Consider the following 21164-nt stretch of genomic DNA (forward strand, 5'->3'; position numbering starts at 1 on the left):
ACGCTAATCATGAGTTCTAATGTGCTTTCTGGCTGTTTTACAGGAAGGTAGTTAGCAAGGTCAAGGTAGGGTGGGAGAGATTTCCTTTTAGTGTGTGTGTGTTTGTGTGTATGTGTGGGTGGGTGGGTATGTCCATGTGTGCATGCGTCCGTGCATGCATGGGAACACATGCGCGAGTGTGTGTGTGGCTGTGTGCGTGCGAATGTGTGTGTGTGTGTGTGTGTGTGTGTATCTCTCCAGTCCACCACTCTAATGAACTTACTAAGTGTCCCATCATAACGTTAATCAAATTACTCCTGAACCAAAATTGACAGTTTTCATTAATTATAAAGGATTACTCTAATTGCCATTCAAATTTATTCATTTAGAACAGACGGCATTCGCTAATGTCTCTGGGAATTTGCATATTAAATAGAGAAGGTTGTTCATCAGGTATGCTAATGTATGCATGGTTCCTTATTTTGTGATTTGTGGACATATGTGTCTGGTCACGTGAGGACAGAGAGTAGAAAGAGGTTATTAATGTGTTTGATAAACAGGGAGATGTAGATGTAGACAACAGTACTGCTACTGACACTAACACTACTGTCACCAATACTGCTACTGAGACAACACAACTGATACAACACTACTGCTACTGAGACAACACAACTGACACAACACTACTGATACAACACTAATGATACTGACACAACACTACTGACACAACACTACTGACACAACACTACTGACACAACACTACTGACACAACACGACTGACACAACACGACTGACACAACACTACTGACACAACACTAATGCTACTGAGACAACACTACTGTCACCAATACTGCTACTGACATACCACTACTGACAACACTACTGACTCAAAACTACTGCTACTGACACAACACTACTGACACAACACTACTGCTACTGAGACAACACTACTGACACAACACCACTGCTACTGAGACAACACTACTGACACAACACTACTGACACAACACTACTGCTACTGACACAACACTACTGACACAACACTACTGCTACTGACACAACACTACTGACACACCACTACTGCTACTGACACAACAAGACTGACGAAATGATACCGACAGAACACCACCGACACAACCACCACTGACACAACACTACTGACACACCACTACTGACACACCACTACTGACACAACACTACAGACACAGCACTACTGCTACTGACACAACACTACTGATACAACACTACTGATACTGACACAACACTACTGACACAACACTACTGACAAAACACTACAGACACAGCACTACTGCTACTGACACAACACTACTGTTACTTACACAACACGACTGACACCACTACTGCTACTGAGACAACACTACTGACAAAATGATACTGACACCACTACTGCTACTGACACAACACTACTGCTACTGACACAACACTACTGCTACTGAGAAAACACAACTGACACAACCCTACTGCTACTGAGACAACACAACTGACACAACACTACTGATACTGACACACCACTACTAAGACAACACTACTGCTACTGACGCAACACAACACTACTGCTACTGACACAACACAACACTACTGCTACTGACACAACACAACTCTACTGCTACTGACACAACACTACTGCTACTGAGACAACACTACTGACACATCACTACTGCTACTGAGACAACACAACTGACACAACACTACTGATACCGATACAACACTACTGATACAACACTACTGATACTGACACAACACTACTGCTACTGACACAACACTACTGACACAACACTACTGATACAACACTACTGACACAACACTACTGACACAACACGACTGACACAACACTACTGACACAACACTACTACTACTGAGACAACACTACTGACACAACACTACTGTCACCAATACTGCTACTGACATACCACTACTGACAACACTACTGACTCAAAACTACTGCTACTGACACAACACTACTGACACAACACTACTGCTACTGAGACAACACTACTGATACAACACCACTGCTACTGAGACGACACTACTGACACAACACTACTGACACAACACTACTGACACAACACTACTGCTACTGACACAACACTACTGCTACTGACACAACACTACTGACACAACCCTACTGCTACTGACACAACACTACTGCTACTGACACAACACTACTGACACAACACCACTGCTACTGAGACGACACTACTGACACAACACTACTGACACAACACTACTGCTACTGACACAACAAGACTGACGAAATGATACCGACAGAACACCACCGACACAACCACCACTGACACAACACTACTGACACCCCACTACTGACACAACACTACAGACACAGCACTACTGCTACTGACACAACACTACTGTTACTTACACAACACTACTGTTACTTACACAACACTACTGTTACTTACTCAACACTACTGACAACACTACTGCTACTGATAAAACACTACTGCTACTGACACAACACTACTGCTACTGAGAAAACACAACTGACACAACACTACTGCTACTGAGACAACACAACTGACACAACACTACTGATACTGACACACCACTACTGAGACAACAGTACTGCTACTGACACAACACAACACTACTGCTACTGACACAACACAACACTACTGCTACTGACACAACACTACTGCTACTGAGACAACACTACTGACACAACACTACTGCTACTGAGACAACACAACACTACTGCTACTGATACAACACTACTGATACAACACCACTGCTACTGACACAACACTACTGACACAACACTACTGATACAACACTACTGAACCAACACTACTGACACAACACTACTGACACAACACTACTGACACAACACTACTGACACAACACTACTGATACAACACTACTGAACCAACACTACTGACACAACACTACTGACACAACACTACTGACACAACACTACTGATACAACACTACTGACAAACCACTACTGACACAACACTACTGACACAACACTACTGCTACTGACACAACACAACTGACACAACACTAATGATACTGACACAACACTACTGCAACTGACACAACAGTACTGTCACCAATACTGCTACTGACATACCACTACTGACAACACTACTGACTCAAAACTACTGCTACTGACACAACACTACTGACACAACACTACTGCTACTGAGACAACACTACTGACACAACACTACTGACACAACACTACTGACACAACACTACTGACACAACACTACTGCTACTTACACAACACTACTGACACAACGCTACTGACACAACATTACTGACACAACCCTACTGCTACTGACACAACACTACTGCTACTGAGACAATACTACTGAGACAACACTACTGCTACTGAGACAACACTACTGACACAACACTACTGAACCAACACTACTGACACAACACTTCTGCTGCTGCTGACACAACACTACTGATACAACACTACTGATACGGACACAACACTACTGCTACTGACACAACCCACAATCCTGGGGCAGCAGGTAGCCTAGTGGTTAGAGCAGGTAGCCTAGTGGTTAGAGCAGGTAGCCTAGTGGTTAGAGCGTAACTGGTCAGTAACCGAAAGTTTGCTAGATTGAATCCCCGAGCTGACAAGGTAAAAATCTGTCGCTCTGCCCCTGAACAAGGCAGTTAACCCACTGTTCCTAGGCCGTCATTGAAAATAGGAATATGTTCTTAACTGACTTGCCTAGTTAAATAAAGGTTAAATAAAATAAACAACATGTTATTGACGAATAAGGGTTTTAGATTTGTAGCTAACTGGAGATAGAGATCTGAGGTGTCATTGTAACACTAATTCCCTGCATAGAACCCAGCCTTTTCCCTGCTTCATTGCAAGCTCATTGGCCTTCCATTACCCCATTAGTTAAGTGAGTTCACAGACTGTCCTCTTAAGCGATCCCACTACAGTCAAATCCCAGAAGAAATGGTTGCTCAGGACAGTTAAGACGTTTCAGAAAGATGAAAATGTCTGAATTGAATTTTGAATGATCCACTTTGGAATTAAATGTAGGAAACTGAATGGACTAAGTGTCTTTGGGACCTCCAGCCCAGGTGGAGACAGGGACTCCTTTTCCCCAGGCATGACTCTCCCTGGGAACGTAGGAGAACAGAGCAATCCCCCTGACCCACCACTCACAGATGGGTCCATTAGTACTGAGAACTATTTAACAATGAGGAGAAACCACAAGACACACAGACATAAACAAACACACACACACACTCAGGGAGAGATGATGCAGGGAGTGTCCAGAGGATGAATGTTTCAGTGTAGTGAGATGATGCAGGGAGTGTCCAGAGGATGAATGTTTCAGTGTAGTGAGATGATGCAGGGAGTGTCCAGAGGATGAATGTTTCGGTGTAGTGAGATGATGCAGGGAGTGTCCAGAGGATGAATGTTTCAGTGTAGTGAGATGATGCAGGGAGCGTACAGAGGATGAATGTTTCAGTGTAGTGAGATGATGCAGGGAGTGTCCAGAGGATGAATGTTTCAGTGTAGTGAGATGTTGTGGTTCAATAAATCATGTCAGTTTAGATAGACATGATGAGAGAAACATTACAGACTACTCTAACAGCATCCGCCTGATGGAACAAGTGGCTTACAAATGCGTGTGTGTGCGTATGACAGGTTGAGGGGTCACCATGGAAACAAACCACTCAGACTCCTAGATGAAATGTCAGTGATGCATGGTCAATACCCCAATTGACAAACAAACAAACCAAAACAAATGTAGTCTTCGCATGCTTTGTTGATTTCAAAAAAGCTTTTGACTCAATTTGGCAAGAGGATCTGCTATACATATTGATGGAAAGAGGTGTTAGGGAAAAACATACGACAGACAATCCATGTACACAAACAACAAGTGTGCAGTTAAAATTGGCAAAAAACACACACATCTCTTTCCACAGGGCCGTGGGGTGAGACAGGGATGCAGCTTAAGCCCCACTCTCTTCAACATGTGTGTGTGTGTGTGTATATATATATATATATATATATATATATATATATATATATATATATATATAAAGAATTGGCGAGGGCACTAGAATTGTCTGCAGCACCCAGCCTCAACCTACTAGAATCTGAAGTCAAATGTCTACTGTTTGATGATGATCTGGTGCTTCTTTCAGAAGGGCCTTCTACGCCATCAAAAGGAACATAACATTTGACATGCCATTTAGGATCTGGCTAAAAATACTTGAATCAGTTATAGAACCCATTGTCCTTTATGGTTGTGAGGTCTGGGGTCCGCTCACCAACCAAAAATTCACAAAACACCAAATTGAGACTCTGCATGCACAATTCTGCAAAAATATCCCCAGTGTACAATGTAAAACACCAAATTATGCATGCAGAGCAGAATTAGGCCGATACCCACTAATCAAAATCCAGAAAAGAGACATGAAATTCTACAACCACCTAAAAGGAAGCGATTCCCAAACCTTCCATAACAAAGCCATCATCTACAGAGAGATTAACCTGGATAAGTCCCCTAAGCTAGCTGGTCCTGGGGCTCTCTTCACAAACACAAACAGACCCCACAGAGCCCCAGGACAGCAACACAAATAAACCCAACCAAATCATGAGAAAACAAAAAGACACATACTTGACACATTGAAAATAATTAACAAAAAAACAGAGCAAACTAGAATGCTATTTGGCCCTAAACAGAGAGTACACAGTGGCAGAATACCTGACCACGTTGACTGACCCAAACATAAGGAAAGCTTTTACTATGTACAGACTTAGTGAGCATAGCCTTGCTATTGAGAAAGGCTCTCAAGAGAAGACAAGCTATGTGAACACTGCCCACAAAATGAGGTGGAAACTGAGCTGCACTTCCTAACCTCCTGCCAAATGTACGACCATATTAGAGACACATATTTCACTCAGATTACACAGACACACAAAGAATTCGAAAACAAATCAAATTTTGATAAACTCCCACATGTACTGGGTGAAATACCACAGTGTACCATCACAACAGCAATAATTGTGACCACAAGAAAAGGTCAAACAGTGAAGAACAAACACCATTGTAAATACAATCCATATTTATGCTTATTTATTTTCCCTTTTGTACTTTAACCATTTGCACATCGTTACAACACTGTATATATACATAATATGACATTTGTAATGTCTTTATTGTTTTGAAACTTCTGTATGTGTAACGTTTACTGTTCATTTTTAATTGTTTATTTCACTTTTGTATATTATCTACTTCTCTTGCTTTGGCAATGTTAACACATGTTTCCCATGCCAATAAAGCCCCTTGAATTGAGTTGTATTGAGAGGAGATAGAGGGAGGGAGGTAGATAGGTAGTGACGAGAGGAGAGAGAAAGAGAGGATCCACTCTACACTCCAAGCCCTCAGCTCCATCCGTACAGTATCAGACAGGGGGAAGTGGTTATGTATCTCTTTATTAACCCCAGAGACAAATGGTTCACCTTCAGAGCAGAGTGAGTATCACCTGGGCACGCTATTCCCTACTTAGTCCACTACATTTGACCAGGGCCCATAGGTCTCTGATCAAAACTATTGCACTTTGTAGGGAGTTTGGTGCCATTTGGGATTCAGAGCTGATTAATTAGTTTAGGAGACTGATGCTAGGCTACTGTAGTGAAGATGATCTGTATGACATGGCACATAGCTCAAAGAGAAGGATAGGAGGAGGACAGAGAAGGGACAGTAGAAGAGATAGAGGAAGAAAGAGAAATGAGAGAGAGAGACAGATGTAAAAATAAATAGTATGAGTGATGAGGAGGATGGCAGATGGAGGGCTGAGCTATAGTCTCACCTACAGCCATTTACCAACAGAAACACAGAACACACGAGAGAGAAAGAAAAATTATGCTGGAGAGAGGCAGTAGAAGAAAAGTGAGGAGAGACAGTAGGAGAATAGAGGAGAGAGGCAGTAGAAGAAAAGTGAGGAGAGACAGTAGGAGAATAGAGGACAGGGACAATAGGAGAATAGAGGAGAGAGACAGTAGAAGAATAGAGGACAGGGACAGTAGGAGAATAGAGGACAGGGACAGTAGGAGAATAGAGGACAGGGACAGTAGGAGAATAGAGGAGAGAGGCAGTAGAAGAAAAGTGAGGAGAGACAGTAGGAGAATAGAGGACAGGGACAGTAGGAGAATAGAGGAGAGAGACAGTAGAAGAAAAGTGAGGAGAGACAGTAGGAGAATAGAGGAGAGAGACAGTAGAAGAAAAGTGAGGAGAGACAGTAGGAGAATAGAGGAGAGAGACAGTAGAAGAAAAGTGAGGAGAGACAGTAGGAGAATAGAGGAGAGAGACAGTAGAAGAAAAGTGAGGAGAGACAGTAGGAGAATAGAGGAGAGAGGCAGTAGAAGAAAAGTGAGGAGAGACAGTAGGAGAATAGAGGACAGGGACAGTAGGAGAATAGAGGACAGGGACAGTAGGAGAATAGAGGACAGGGACAGTAGGAGAACAGAGGACAGGGACAGTAGGAGAATAGAGGACAGGGACAGTAGGAGAATAGAGGACAGGGACAGTAGGAGAATAGAGGACAGGGACAGTAGGAGAATAGAGGACAGGGACAGTAGGAGAATAGAGGACAGGGACAGTAGGAGAATAGAGGACAGGGACAGTAGGAGAATAGAGGACAGGGACAGTAGGAGAATAGAGGAGAGAGACAGTAGGAGAATAGAGGAGAGAGGCAGTAGAAGAAAAGTGAGGAGAGACAGTAGGAGAATAGAGGAGAGAGGCAGTAGAAGAAAAGTGAGGAGAGACAGTAGGAGAATAGAGGACAGGGACAATAGGAGAATAGAGGAGAGAGACAGTAGAAGAATAGAGGACAGGGACAGTAGGAGAATAGAGGACAGGGACAGTAGGAGAATAGAGGACAGGGACAGTAGGAGAATAGAGGAGAGAGGCAGTAGAAGAAAAGTGAGGAGAGACAGTAGGAGAATAGAGGAGAGAGACAGTAGAAGAAAAGTGAGGAGAGACAGTAGGAGAATAGAGGAGAGAGGCAGTAGAAGAAAAGTGAGGAGAGACAGTAGGAGAATAGAGGAGAGAGGCAGTAGAAGAAAAGTGAGGAGAGACAGTAGGAGAATAGAGGACAGGGACAGTAGAAGAAAAGTGAGGAGAGACAGTAGGAGAATAGAGGAGAGAGGCAGTAGAAGAAAAGTGAGGAGAGACAGTAGGAGAATAGAGGAGAGAGGCAGTAGAAGAAAAGTGAGGAGAGACAGTAGGAGAATAGAGGACAGGGACAATAGGAGAATAGAGGAGAGAGACAGTAGAAGAATAGAGGACAGGGACAGTAGGAGAATAGAGGACAGGGACAGTAGGAGAATAGAGGACAGGGACAGTAGGAGAATAGAGGAGAGAGGCAGTAGAAGAAAAGTGAGGAGAGACAGTAGGAGAATAGAGGACAGGGACAGTAGGAGAATAGAGGAGAGAGACAGTAGAAGAAAAGTGAGGAGAGACAGTAGGAGAATAGAGGACAGGGACAGTAGGAGAATAGAGGGGAGAGACAGTAGAAGAAAAGTGAGGAGAGACAGTAGGAGAATAGAGGAGAGAGACAGTAGAAGAAAAGTGAGGAGAGACAGTAGGAGAATAGAGGAGAGAGGCAGTAGAAGAAAAGTGAGGAGAGACAGTAGGAGAATAGAGGACAGGGACAGTAGGAGAATAGAGGAGAGAGACAGTAGAAGAAAAGTGAGGAGAGACAGTAGGAGAATAGAGGACAGGGACAGTAGGAGAATAGAGGAGAGAGACAGTAGAATAAAAGTGAGGAGAGACAGTAGGAGAATAGAGGACAGGGACAGTAGAAGAAAAGTGAGGAGAGACAGTAGGAGAATAGAGGACAGGGACAGTAGAATAAAAGTGAGGAGAGACAGTAGGAGAATAGAGGACAGGGACAGTAGAAGAAAAGTGAGGAGAGACAGTAGGAGAATAGAGGACAGGGACAGTAGGAGAATAGAGGACAGGGACAGTAGGAGAATAGAGGAGAGAGACAGTAGGAGAATAGAGGACAGGGACAGTAGGAGAATAGAGGAGAGAGGCAGTAGAAGAAAAGTGAGGAGAGACAGTAGGAGAATAGAGGACAGGGACAGTAGGAGAATAGAGGACAGGGACAGTAGGAGAATAGAGGAGAGAGACAGTAGGAGAATAGAGGACAGGGACAGTAGGAGAATAGAGGAGAGAGGCAGTAGAAGAAAAGTGAGGAGAGACAGTAGGAGAATAGAGGACAGGGACAGTAGGAGAATAGAGGACAGGGACAGTAGGAGAATAGAGGAGAGAGACAGTAGGAGAATAGAGGAGAGAGGCAGTAGAAGAAAAGTGAGGAGAGACAGTAGGAGAATAGAGGAGAGAGACAGTAGGAGAATAGAGGAGAGAGACAGTAGGAGAATAGAGGACAGGGACAGTAGGAGAATAGAGGAGAGAGGCAGTAGAAGAAAAGTGAGGAGAGACAGTAGGAGAATAGAGGAGAGAGGCAGTAGGAGAAAAGTGAGGAGAGACAGTAGGAGAATAGAGGAGAGAGGCAGTAGAAGAAAAGTGAGGAGAGACAGTAGGAGAATAGAGGAGAGAGGCAGTAGAAGAAAAGTGAGGAGAGACAGTAGGAGAATAGAGGACAGGGACAGTAGGAGAATAGAGGACAGGGACAGTAGGAGAATAGAGGACAGGGACAGTAGGAGAATAGAGGAGAGAGACAGTAGAAGAAAAGTGAGGAGAGACAGTAGGAGAATAGAGGACAGGGACAGTAGGAGAATAGAGGACAGGGACAGTAGGAGAATAGAGGACAGGGACAGTAGGAGAATAGAGGAGAGAGACAGTAGGAGAATAGAGGAGAGGGACAGTAGGAGAATAGAGAGAGACAGTAGGAGAATAGAGGACAGGGACAGTAGGAGAATAGAGGACAGGGACAGTAGGAGAACAGAGGACATGGACAGTAGGAGAATAGAGGACAGGGACAGTAGGAGAATAGAGGAGAGGGACAGTAGGAGAATAGAGGAGAGAGACAGTAGGAGAATAGAGGACATGGACAGTAGGAGAATAGAGGAGAGAGACAGTAGGAGAACAGAGGACAGGGACAGTAGGAGAATAGAGGACAGGGACAGTAGGAGAATAGAGGAGAGGGACAGTAGGAGAATAGAGGAGAGAGACACTAGGAGAATAGAGGAGAGAGACACTAGGAGAATAGAGAAAAGAAGGGTTGAAGAGGTAAAGGTTAGGAAGTATGATGAAGACAAAGAAGAGTTGGGACAAGGGCATTTTGATATTTTACTAGGCAAGTTAAGAACAAATTCTTATTTTCAATGACGGCCTAGGAACAGTTGGTTAACTGCCTGTTCAGGGGCAGAACGACAGATTTGTACCTTGTCAGCTTGGGGGTTTGAACTTGCAGCTTTTCCGGTTACTAGTCCAACGCTCTAACCACTAGGCTACCCTGCCACCCCTATCAGACACTCAAACTCGCCGTTCTTACATGATCAGTGGATCAGATGATTGACCCTTTGAGGCTTCCGTACTTTTGGAAATTCACTCTAAGGTGGGGTGAAGTTTTCTAGTTGGAATAATATTTTGGTCGCTACAGGGATTACTTATAAATTGCGTTATTATTGGTTTGCTGCTTTGATTGGTATATTTTTTAACTGAGTGGGAGATGATTGTGTGTTTCATTGTACTAAAGTGACAAATAATCCCCCTCATAATTAGATGAAAGCGTGTGATCATTCAATTATCCCAGATATGCCGTCTGTGTTTGTAATTATTCACACCTGTTTTCAGCCGCCGGGCTCTGATGTGTGTGTGCGTGTGTGCGTGCATTTGTGTGTGTGTGCGTGTGTGTGTGTGTGCGTGTGTGTGTGCGTGTGTGTGTGTGTGCATAGGTACGTGTGTGCTCGTGTGTTCCACCGTCAGGCTCCAAGAGGCCATGCAGCCATTTTACAGAAATTCACTTCCACAGTCATTTGTGTTGCTCTGGGTAATTACGAGAGAGAGAGAGAGAGATGTTTTTATTTCATTAAACAAAATAAAGGAAAATTGGTATACTGTAGGCCTAGTAATGTTCTGTGTGGTTAATATATGCAGCTCTGTTGTCCAATGGCAGCAGACTAGCAGCTCTAAACTGCCTGGAACCAGTGATTATGGGCCCTGGTAAATAGTAGTGCACTACCCTATGGGCCCTGGTCAATAGTAGTGCATTACCCTATGGGCCCTGGTCAATAGTAGTGCACTACCCTATGGGCCCTGGTCAATAGTAGTGCACTACCCTGTGGGCCCTGGTCAATAGTAGTGCACTACCCTATGGGCCCTGGTCAACAGTAGTGCACTACCCTGTGGGCCCTGGTCAATAGTAGTGCACTACCCTATAGGCCCTGGTCAACAGTAGTGCACTACCCTATGGGCCCTGGTCAACAGTAGTGCACTACCCTATGGGCCCTGGTCAACAGTAGTGCACTACCCTATGGGCCCTGGTCAACAGTAGTGCACTACCCTATGGGCCCTGGTCAACAGTAGTGCACTACCCTATGGGCCCTGGTCAACAGTAGTGCACTACCCTATGGGCCCTGGTCAACAGTAGTGCACTACCCTATGGGCCCTGGTCAACAGTAGTGCACTACCCTATGGGCCCTGGTCAATAGTAGTGCACTACCCTATGGGCCCTGGTCAACAGTAGTGCACTACCCTATGGGCCCTGGTCAACAGTAGTGCACTACCCTATGGGCCCTGGTCAACAGTAGTGCACTACCCTATGGGCCCTGGTCAACAGTAGTGCACTACCCTATGGGCCCTGGTCAACAGTAGTGCACTACCCTATGGGCCCTGGTCAACAGTAGTGCACTATAAAGGGAATAAGGTACCATTGGAACAACATGTATTGATAAACAGGGTCAGGGCCACAGAATGATAAATGCAGAGTGATCAACACATATTTGTTGAGTACAGAGAGAGTGGTGATGGATGGTGAATCAGATCAGACAGGTGAAAGCAGAAGCTTAGAGGTCCGGCTGCTGTCAGGGTGCTGTCAGGGTGCTGTCCGGCTGCTGCCAGGGTGCTGTCAGGGTGCTGTCCGGCTGCTGCCAGGGTGCTGTCAGGGTGCTGCCAGGCTGCTGTCAGGGTGCTGTCAGGGTGCTGTCCGGCTGCTGTCAGGGTGCTGTCAGGGTGCTGTCCGGCTGCTGCCAGGGTGCTGTCAGGGTGCTGTCAGGGTGCTGTCAGGGTGCTGTCCGGCTGCTGCCAGGGTGCTGTCAGGGTGCTGTCAGGGTGCTGTCAGGGTGCTGTCAGGGTGCTGTCCGGCTGCTGTCAGGGTGCTGTCAGGGTGCTGTCCGGACGGTGTTTGACGTGTCTCACAAGGGAAATGTGTACCAAACATAGCCTTCTTCATGGATGATCACAAAGACAAATACACACACACACACTGGAAAGGACAGCAAGCAGACTACAATTTTCATGTCTGTAGCTCCTGATTTTAGATCCTAACACACAGCTGTTCACTGAAGACAGATCTGACAGACTGAACACACCACAACACAGGCTAAAGAGGGATGCGCACACACACACACACACACACACACATCACTCACAGACACACATACACACACAGACAAACACATACACACTCACACCACACACAGAAACACACATACACACACTTACTGCTTAAGGTAGTCCATCGTATCCGATGAAGACTTCCACTACTGCTCGTGGCTTCACTGATGACTATATAATCCAATGTGGGATGCTCACTGTCTGCTACAGACAGAGCACACAAACAAAGGCCTGTTCCATTGAGGCCAATGCAGGCATGGTCATATGTCTTCTCTGTCGCTTTGCCAGGCTACGTTCAGTCCCTTTTCCCCGGCCAACTGCACTCCTTGATGACAGAGGCCGTGCCAGCTGGAATGTTCCGCAGCAACGGTGTGGAGGGAGACAGGGTTTATCTTTGTCTCTACAGCATCTTCCCTAGTTGCAGCTGTCCCTACAGCATCTTCCCTAGTTGCAGCTGTCCCTACAGCATCTTCCCTAGTTGCAGCTGTCTCTACAGCATCTTCCCTAGTTGCAGCTGTCTCTACAGCATCTTCCCTAGTTGCAGCTGTCCCTACAGCATCTTCCCTAGTTGCAGCTGTCCCTACAACATCTTCCCTAGTTGCAGCTGTCCCTACAGCATCTTCCCTAGTTGCAGCTGTCCCTACAGCATCTTCCCCAGTTGCAGCTGTCCCTACAGCATCTTCCCTAGTTGCAGCTGTCCCTACAACATCTTCCCTAGTTGCAGCTGTCCCTACAGCATCTTCCCTAGTTGCAGCTGTCCCTACAGCATCTTCCCCAGTTGAAGCTTTCCCTACAGCATCTTCCCCAGTTGCAGCTGTCCCTACAGCATCTTCCCTAGTTGCAGCTGTCCCTACAGCATCTTCCCCAGTTGCAGCTGTCCCTACAGCATCTTCCCCAGTTGCAGCTGTCCCTACAGCATCTTCCCCAGTTGCAGCTGTCCCTACAGCATCTCCCCAGTTGCAGCTGTCCCTACAGCATCTTCCCCAGTTGCAGCTGTCCCTACAGCATCTGTCCCAGTTTAAGCTGTCCCTACAGCATCTTCCCCAGTTGCAGCTGTCCCTACAGCATCTGTCCCAGTTGAAGCTGTCCCTACAGCATCTTCCCCAGTCGAAGCTGTCCCTACAGCATCTTCCCCAGTTGAAGCTGTCCCTACAGCATCTTCCCTAGTTGCAGCTGTCCCTACAGCATCTTCCCCAGTTGAAGCTGTCCCTACAGCATCTTCCCTAGTTGCAGCTGTCCCTACAGCATCTTCCCTAGTTGCAGCTGTCCCTACAGCATCTTCCCTAGTTGCAGCTGTCCCTACAGCATCTTCCCTAGTTGCAGCTGTCCCTACAGCATCTTCCCTAGTTGCAGCTGTCCCTACAGCATCTTCCCCAGTTGCAGCTGTCCCTACAGCATCTTCCCCAGTTGCAGCTGTCCCTACAGCATCTGTCCCAGTTTAAGCTGTCCCTACAGCATCTTCCCCAGTTGCAGCTGTCCCTACAGCATCTGTCCCAGTTGAAGCTGTCCCTACAGCATCTTCCCCAGTCGAAGCTGTCCCTACAGCATCTTCCCCAGTTGAAGCTGTCCCTACAGCATCTTCCCTAGTTGCAGCTGTCCCTACAGCATCTTCCCTAGTTGCAGCTGTCCCTACAGCATCTTCCCTAGTTGCAGCTGTCCCTACAGCATCTTCCCTAGTTGCAGCTGTCCCTACAGCATCTTCCCTAGTTGCAGCTGTCCCTACAGCATCTTCCCCAGTTGAAGCTTTCCCTACAGCATCTTCCCCAGTTGCAGCTGTCCCTACAGCATCTTCCCTAGTTGCAGCTGTCCCTACAGCATCTTCCCCAGTTGCAGCTGTCCCTACAGCATCTTCCCCAGTTGCAGCTGTCCCTACAGCATCTTCCCCAGTTGCAGCTGTCCCTACAGCATCTCCCCCAGTTGCAGCTGTCCCTACAGCATCTCCCCCAGTTGCAGCTGTCCCTACAGCATCTTCCCCAGTTGCAGCTGTCCCTACAGCATCTGTCCCAGTTTAAGCTGTCCCTACAGCATCTTCCCCAGTTGCAGCTGTCCCTACAGCATCTGTCCCAGTTGAAGCTGTCCCTACAGCATCTTCCCAGTCGAAGCTGTCCCTACAGCATCTTCCCCAGTTGAAGCTGTCCCTACAGCATCTTCCCTAGTTGCAGCTGTCCCTACAGCATCTTCCCCAGTTGAAGCTGTCCCTACAGCATCTTCCCTAGTTGCAGCTGTCCCTACAGCATCTTCCCTAGTTGCAGCTGTCCCTACAGCATCTTCCCTAGTTGCAGCTGTCCCTACAGCATCTTCCCTAGTTGCAGCTGTCCCTACAGCATCTTCCCTAGTTGCAGCTGTCCCTACAGCATCTTCCCCAGTTGCAGCTGTCCCTACAGCATCTTCCCCAGTTGCAGCTGTCCCTACAGCATCTTCCCCAGTTGCAGCTGTCCCTACAGCATCTGTCCCAGTTTAAGCTGTCCTTACAGCATCTTCCCCAGTTGCAGCTGTCCCTACAGCATCTGTCCCAGTTGAAGCTGTCCCTACAGCATCTTCCCCAGTCGAAGCTGTCCCTACAGCATCTTCCCCAGTTGAAGCTGTCCCTACAGCATCTTCCCTAGTTGCAGCTGTCCCTACAGCATCTTCCCTAGTTGCAGCTGTCCCTACAGCATCTTCCCTAGTTGCAGCTGTCCCTACAGCATCTTCCCTAGTTGCAGCTGTCCCTACAGCATCTTCCCTAGTTGCAGCTGTCCCTACAGCATCTTCCCCAGTTGCAGCTGTCCCTACAGCATCTTCCCCAGTTGCAGCTGTCCCTACAGCATCTTCCCTAGTTGCAGCTGTCCCTACAGCATCTTCCCCAGTTGCAGCTGTCCCTACAGCATCTTCCCCAGTTGCAGCTGTCCCTACAGCATCTTCCCCAGTTGCAGCTGTCCCTACAGCAACTTCCCTAGTTGCAGCTGTCCCTACAGCATCTTCCCTAGTTGCAGCTGTCCCTACATCTTCCCTAGTTGCAGCTGTCCCTACAGCATCTTCCCTAGTTGCAGCTGTCCCTACAGCATCTTCCCCAGTTGAAGCTGTCCCTACAGCATCTTCCCCAGTTGCAGCTGTCCCTACAGCATCTTCCCTAGTTGCAGCTGTCCCTACAGCATCTTCCCCAGTTGCAGCTGTCCCTACAGCATCTTCCCAGTTGCAGCTGTACCTACAGCATCTTCCCCCAGTTGCAGCTGTCCCTACAGCATCTTCCCCAGTTGCAGCTGTCCCTACAGCATCTTCCCCAGTTGCAGCTGTCCCTACAGCATCTGTCCCAGTTGAAGCTGTCCCTACAGCATCTTCCCTAGTTGCAGCTGTCCCTACAGCATCTTCCCCAGTTTCAGCTGTCCCTACAGCAGCTTCCCCAGTTGCAGCTGTCCCTACAGCATCTTCCCCAGTTGCAGCTGTCCCTACAGCATCTGTCCCAGTTGAAGCTGTCCCTACAGCATCTTCCCCAGTTGCAGCTGTCCCTACAGCATCTGTCCCAGTTGAAGCTGTCCCTACAGCATCTTCCCCAGTTGAAGCTGTCCCTACAGCATCTTCCCCAGTTGAAGCTGTCCCTACAGCATCTTCCCCAGTTGCAGCTGTCCCTACAGCATCTTCCCTAGTTGCAGCTGTCCCTACATGATCTGTCCCAGTTGCAGCTGTCCCTACAGCATCTGTCCCAGTTGCAGCTGTCCCTACAGCATCTGTCCCCGTTGCAGCTGTCCCTACAGCATCTGTCCCAGGGGCAGCTGTCCCTACAGTATCTGTCCCAGTTGCAGCTGTCCCTACAGCATCTCTCCCAGTTGCAGCTGTCCCTACAGCATCTGTCCCAGTTGCAGCTGTCCCTACAGTATCTGTCCCAGTTGCAGCTGTCCCTACAGCATCTGTCCCAGTTGCAGCTGTCCCTACAGCATCTGTCCCAGTTGCAGCTGTCCCTACAGCATCTTTTGCGGCAGGCGATCCTCTGGTATCAGGATGGCATGTCCGAGCCATCTGAGCTGGTGGTGTGTGATGGATGCCTCAATGCTCCTGCAGTTGGTTCTCTGTAGGATCACTAAGTACATGGACTGTCCATGTTCCACATCCATAAAGGAGTGTAGATACACACACTGCCTGGTGGACTGCAACTTTGGTTTGTAGGTGCTGGTTGATGTTTTTTTTTTTTTACATCTTCCCCTGCCGTTCAAAAGATTCTGGAAATCCTGGTCAATGTCACAGTCTTCTGAGAGGATGCTTCCAAGGTATTTAAAGTGTGTTACAGCAGCCAGGGAATGAGTCTGAGATGGAGAATGTGTTTCTGGTGGAGGATCAGATGACCACTGACTTGGGACCTCTGTTTTGGGATGTTAACAGACAGCCCCATTCTGCTGTATGCTCTAACAGCTGCTGTGAGGGTGGCTTGTACAGCTTCTGGGGTACGGGCCACGAGCGCAGTCATCTGTGTACAAGGAGACATAGGGCACATAGGGGACATAGAGGATGTGCTTGTCCCAACATAATTTCTTCGCTGTTGGAATGGGCTCTGGTGACATGGAAAAAGTCCAAGACGACCAGCACCTCCGTGGAAGCACCGCCTGTTGCACGCCACCAGCATGTTACTTTTCTCACAGAGTGAGCTCCCATAAACTTTGTCTTCCCAGACTTACCCACAAGGCAGTGGCACGGTGGTTGGCCGATGCCAGGGCGTGTCCACATAATGTGGGCCTGTGCACTGCACCTCTGGGTACCGCTGTAGCTCCAAGATCCCCTGCCGAGTGAGCCTGGGACCACGGGGACGCCCAGTTAACGGGTGTTACCACGAGGAGGCCCGGCAGGCGTCTTGGTGAAGGAGAGGCTGTATACTGGCAAGTGAAGGCTTACATGCAGAGCTTCCCGGTTTGCCACAAGTGCTCGCCAGTGGAAGCAAGCTGTAAGCGAGAGGGTTACAAGCAGGTGGGAAGTAGGCATGCACCTTCCCTCTAACTACTGCACAACTGCACCAGATGCATCAAAACACCCTGTGGGGTACACACACACACACACACACACAGCGGCTGCTCTCATTGCTGTCTGATTAAACGCAGCTCTATTAGGTCAGGAAACAAAAGCGATGATGCATGAGACTGTTTTCTGGTCTCCTCTCTCTCCAGGTTCTTCCTCAAGTTCTTCCTGAAATGCAACCAGAACTGTCTGAAGAATGCAGGAACCCACGAGACATGAGACGATTTCAGGTGGGAGAGAGAGAACCATAAAGCCTAATTGTACATAATTTCATTAGACACAACAGTAATGCTGTTTGATGGTAGCTTTCAGGTTCTGTCTCACGTGTCCTTGTCTGTACCCCTGTCCCCTTTTCCTCTATGTCTTTTGTGCCTCCTGTCCCTGTCTGTCCCAGGTGGTGGTGTCTACCACGGTGAGTGTGGACGGACATGTCCTCTCTGTGTCTGACAACATGTTTGTCCACAACAACTCTAAACACGGTCGAAGGGCCAGGAGACAAGACCCTTCAGAAGGAACACCCTCGTACCTGGAGCATGGTAAACTCTCTCTATCTTTTTCTCCCTCCTCAACTCTATCGCTACTTTCCTCTTCCCTCACTTTATTTCTCTCTCTTCTCCCCCCTCCCCACTCCTCTCCTTCCTTTTCCTCTCTTCTCCCCCTCTCCTCTCCTCTCCTCTCCTCTCCTCTCCTCTCCTCTCCTCTCCTCTCCTCTCCTCTCCTCTCCTCTCCTCTCCTCTCCTCTCCTCTCCTTCCTTTTCCTCTCTTCTCCCTTCTCCTCTCCTCTCCTTCCTTTTCCTCTCTTCTCCCCCTCTCTCCTCTCCTCTCCTTCCTTTTCCTCTCTTCTCCCCCTCTCCTATCCTTCCTTCTCCTCTCTTCTCACCCACTCTCCTCTCCTTTCTTTTCCTCTCTTCTCACCTCCTCTCCTCTCCTTCCTTTCCTCTCTTCTCCCCATCTTCTCTCCTCTCCTTCCTCTCCTCTCTTTTCCCCCTCTCCTCTCCTCTCCTTCTCCCTCCTATCAATACATCCCTCTTCCTTCACTTTATTTATCTCTTCTTCTCCCCCTCCTCTCCTATCTTTTCCTCTCTTCTCACCTCTCCTCTCCTTCCTTTTCCTCTCTTATCCCCCCCCTCTCCTTTCCTTTCCTTTCCTCTCCTCTCCTCTCCTCTCTCTCCTCCTCTCCTCTCCTCCCTCCTCTCCTCTCCTCTCCTCTCCTCTCCTCTCTCTTTCCCTCTCTTCTCCCCCTCTCCTCTCCTCTTCTCTCCTTCCTTTTCCTCTCTCCTCCCACCTCTCCCCCCTCCTCTCCTTCCTTTTCCTCTCTTCTCCCCCTCTTCTCTCCTCTCCTCTCCTCTCTTCTCACCTCCTCATCTCTCCTCTCCTTCCTTTTCCTCTCTTATCCCCCTCCTCTCCTCTCTCCTTTCTTTCTCCTCTCTCTCCTCTCCTCTCCTTCCTTTTCCGCTCTTCTCACCTCCTCTCCTCTCCTTTTCCTCTCTTCCCCCTCTCCTCTCCTTTCTTTTCCTCTCTTCCCCCTCTCCTCTCCTTTCTTTTCCTCTCTTCCCCCTCTCCTCTCCTTCCTTTTCCTCTCTCCTCCCCCTCCTCTCCTCTCCTCTCCTTCCTTTTCCTCTCTTCTCCCCCTCTCCTCTCCTCCCCTTCCTTTTCCTCTCTTCTCCCCCTCTCCTCTCCTCTCCTTCCTTTTCCTCTCTTCTCCCCCTCTCCTCTCCTCTCCTTCCTTTTCCTCTCTTCTCCCCCCCTCCTCTTTCCTCCTCTCCTCTCCTTCATTCTCCTCTCTTCTCCTCCCTCCTCTCCTCTCCTCTCCCCCTCTCCTCTCCCTCCTCCTCTCCTCTCCTTCTCTCCTCTCCTCTCCTTCCTTCCTTTCTCTCCTCTCCTCTCCCCCTCTTCCTCTCTTCTCCCCCTCTTCTCTCCTTCCTTTTCCTCTCTTATCCCCCTCTCCTCTCCTCTCCTCTCCCCCCTCCTCTCCTCTCTCTCCTCCCTCCTCTCTCTCCTTCCTTTTCCTCTCTTCCCCCTCTCCTCCTCCTCTCCTCTCCTCTCCCCCTCTTCCTCTCTTCTCCCCCTCTTCCTCTCTTCTCCCCCTCTTCTCTCCTTCCTTTTCCTCTCTTATCCTCCCCTCTCCTCTCCTTCCTTTTCCCTCTAAGATGATGAGAGCAGCAGTGAATCCTGTATTCCCCCAGTGGCCGGCTCTTGTTAGAACTGCCATAGTGTCTTATGAGGACCATGTGTCGTAGCAGGACTATGGTTCATGAGAGCCCAGGAAGCTTAAAGACCAAGCTGAGCTTATTTCCTATGAGACCTGGCTGGGTTTATCCTCCAGCCTCTACCCCCCCTCCCAAAGCTTTTCCCAGGTTAACACACACAAGCGTGCTCGATCTCGCGCGAACACACACACACACACACACACACACACACACACACACACACACACACACACACTGAAACCCCTAATACTTTCCTCCAACTCAAAGTAATCCAGTTAGATTCTCATGATCTTTTCCCTGACGGTAAATAACAGGAACATATTTTTCCTGTGTGGAACGACCTCAACCCCAGGGACCATTGTGATCAAACTATGACTGGATTTGGGTGATAAAGCACACTAGATTACATTAAGATTCAGCGTTAAGTTTTAAGTCGCTGTGATGACTATTTTCAAGGTCTGTGTCCCAAATGGCACCTTATTCTCTAAATGGTGTAGTATTTTACACCAGGGCCCATATGGAGAGGGGGGAAATAAGGAATAGAAGGAGGAATAGAGCAGGGGGAGAACACAACATTACAGGGAAGAGAGTGGAGGAGAACGCAACATTACAGGGAAGAGAGTGGAGGAGAACGCAACATTACAGGGAAGAGAGTGGAGGAGAACACAACATTACAGGGAAGAGAGTGGAGGAGAACACAACATTACAGGGAAGAGAGTGGAGGAGAACACAACATTACAGGGAAGAGAGTGGAGGAGAACACAACATTACAGGGAAGAGAGTGGAGGAGAACACAACATTACATTACAGGGAAGAGAGTGGAGGAGAACAAAACATTACAGGGAAGAGAGTGGAGGAGAACACAACATTACAGGGAAGAGAGTGGAGGAGAACAGAACATTACAGGGAAGAGAGTGGAGGAGAACGCAACATTACAGGGAAGAGAGTGGAGGAGAACAGAACATTACAGGGAAGAGAGTGGAGGAGAACACAACATTACAGGGAAGAGAGTGGAGGAGAACACAACATTACAGGGAAGAGAGTGGAGGAGAACACAACATTACAGGGAAGAGAGTGGAGGAGAACAGAACATTACAGGAAGAGAGTGGAGGAGAACGCAACATTACAGGGAAGAGAGTGGAGGAGAACACAACATTACAGGGAAGAGAGTGGAGGAGAACAGAACATTACAGGGAAGAGAGTGGAGGAGAACACAACATTACATTACAGGGAAGAGAGTGGAGGAGAACACAACATTACAGGGAAGAGAGTGGAGGAGAACACAACATTACAGGGAAGAGAGTGGAGGAGAACACAACATTACAGGGAAGAGAGTGGAGGAGAACAGAACATTACAGGGAAGAGAGTGGAGGAGAACGCAACATTACAGGGAAGAGAGTGGAGGAGAACAGAACATTACAGGGAAGAGAGTGGAGGAGAA

The 21164-nt window shown here is 47.9% G+C and overlaps 1 pseudogene; it reads left to right on the plus strand.

Moving 5' to 3' along the window:
* LOC112249471 overlaps positions 1-21164 on the plus strand; it is a 135857-nt pseudogene that overhangs the window by 52934 nt on the left and 61759 nt on the right.

This window comes from Oncorhynchus tshawytscha, linkage group LG08 (genome assembly GCF_018296145.1).
Source record: "Oncorhynchus tshawytscha isolate Ot180627B linkage group LG08, Otsh_v2.0, whole genome shotgun sequence".
Taxonomy (NCBI): Eukaryota; Metazoa; Chordata; class Actinopteri; order Salmoniformes; family Salmonidae; genus Oncorhynchus; species Oncorhynchus tshawytscha.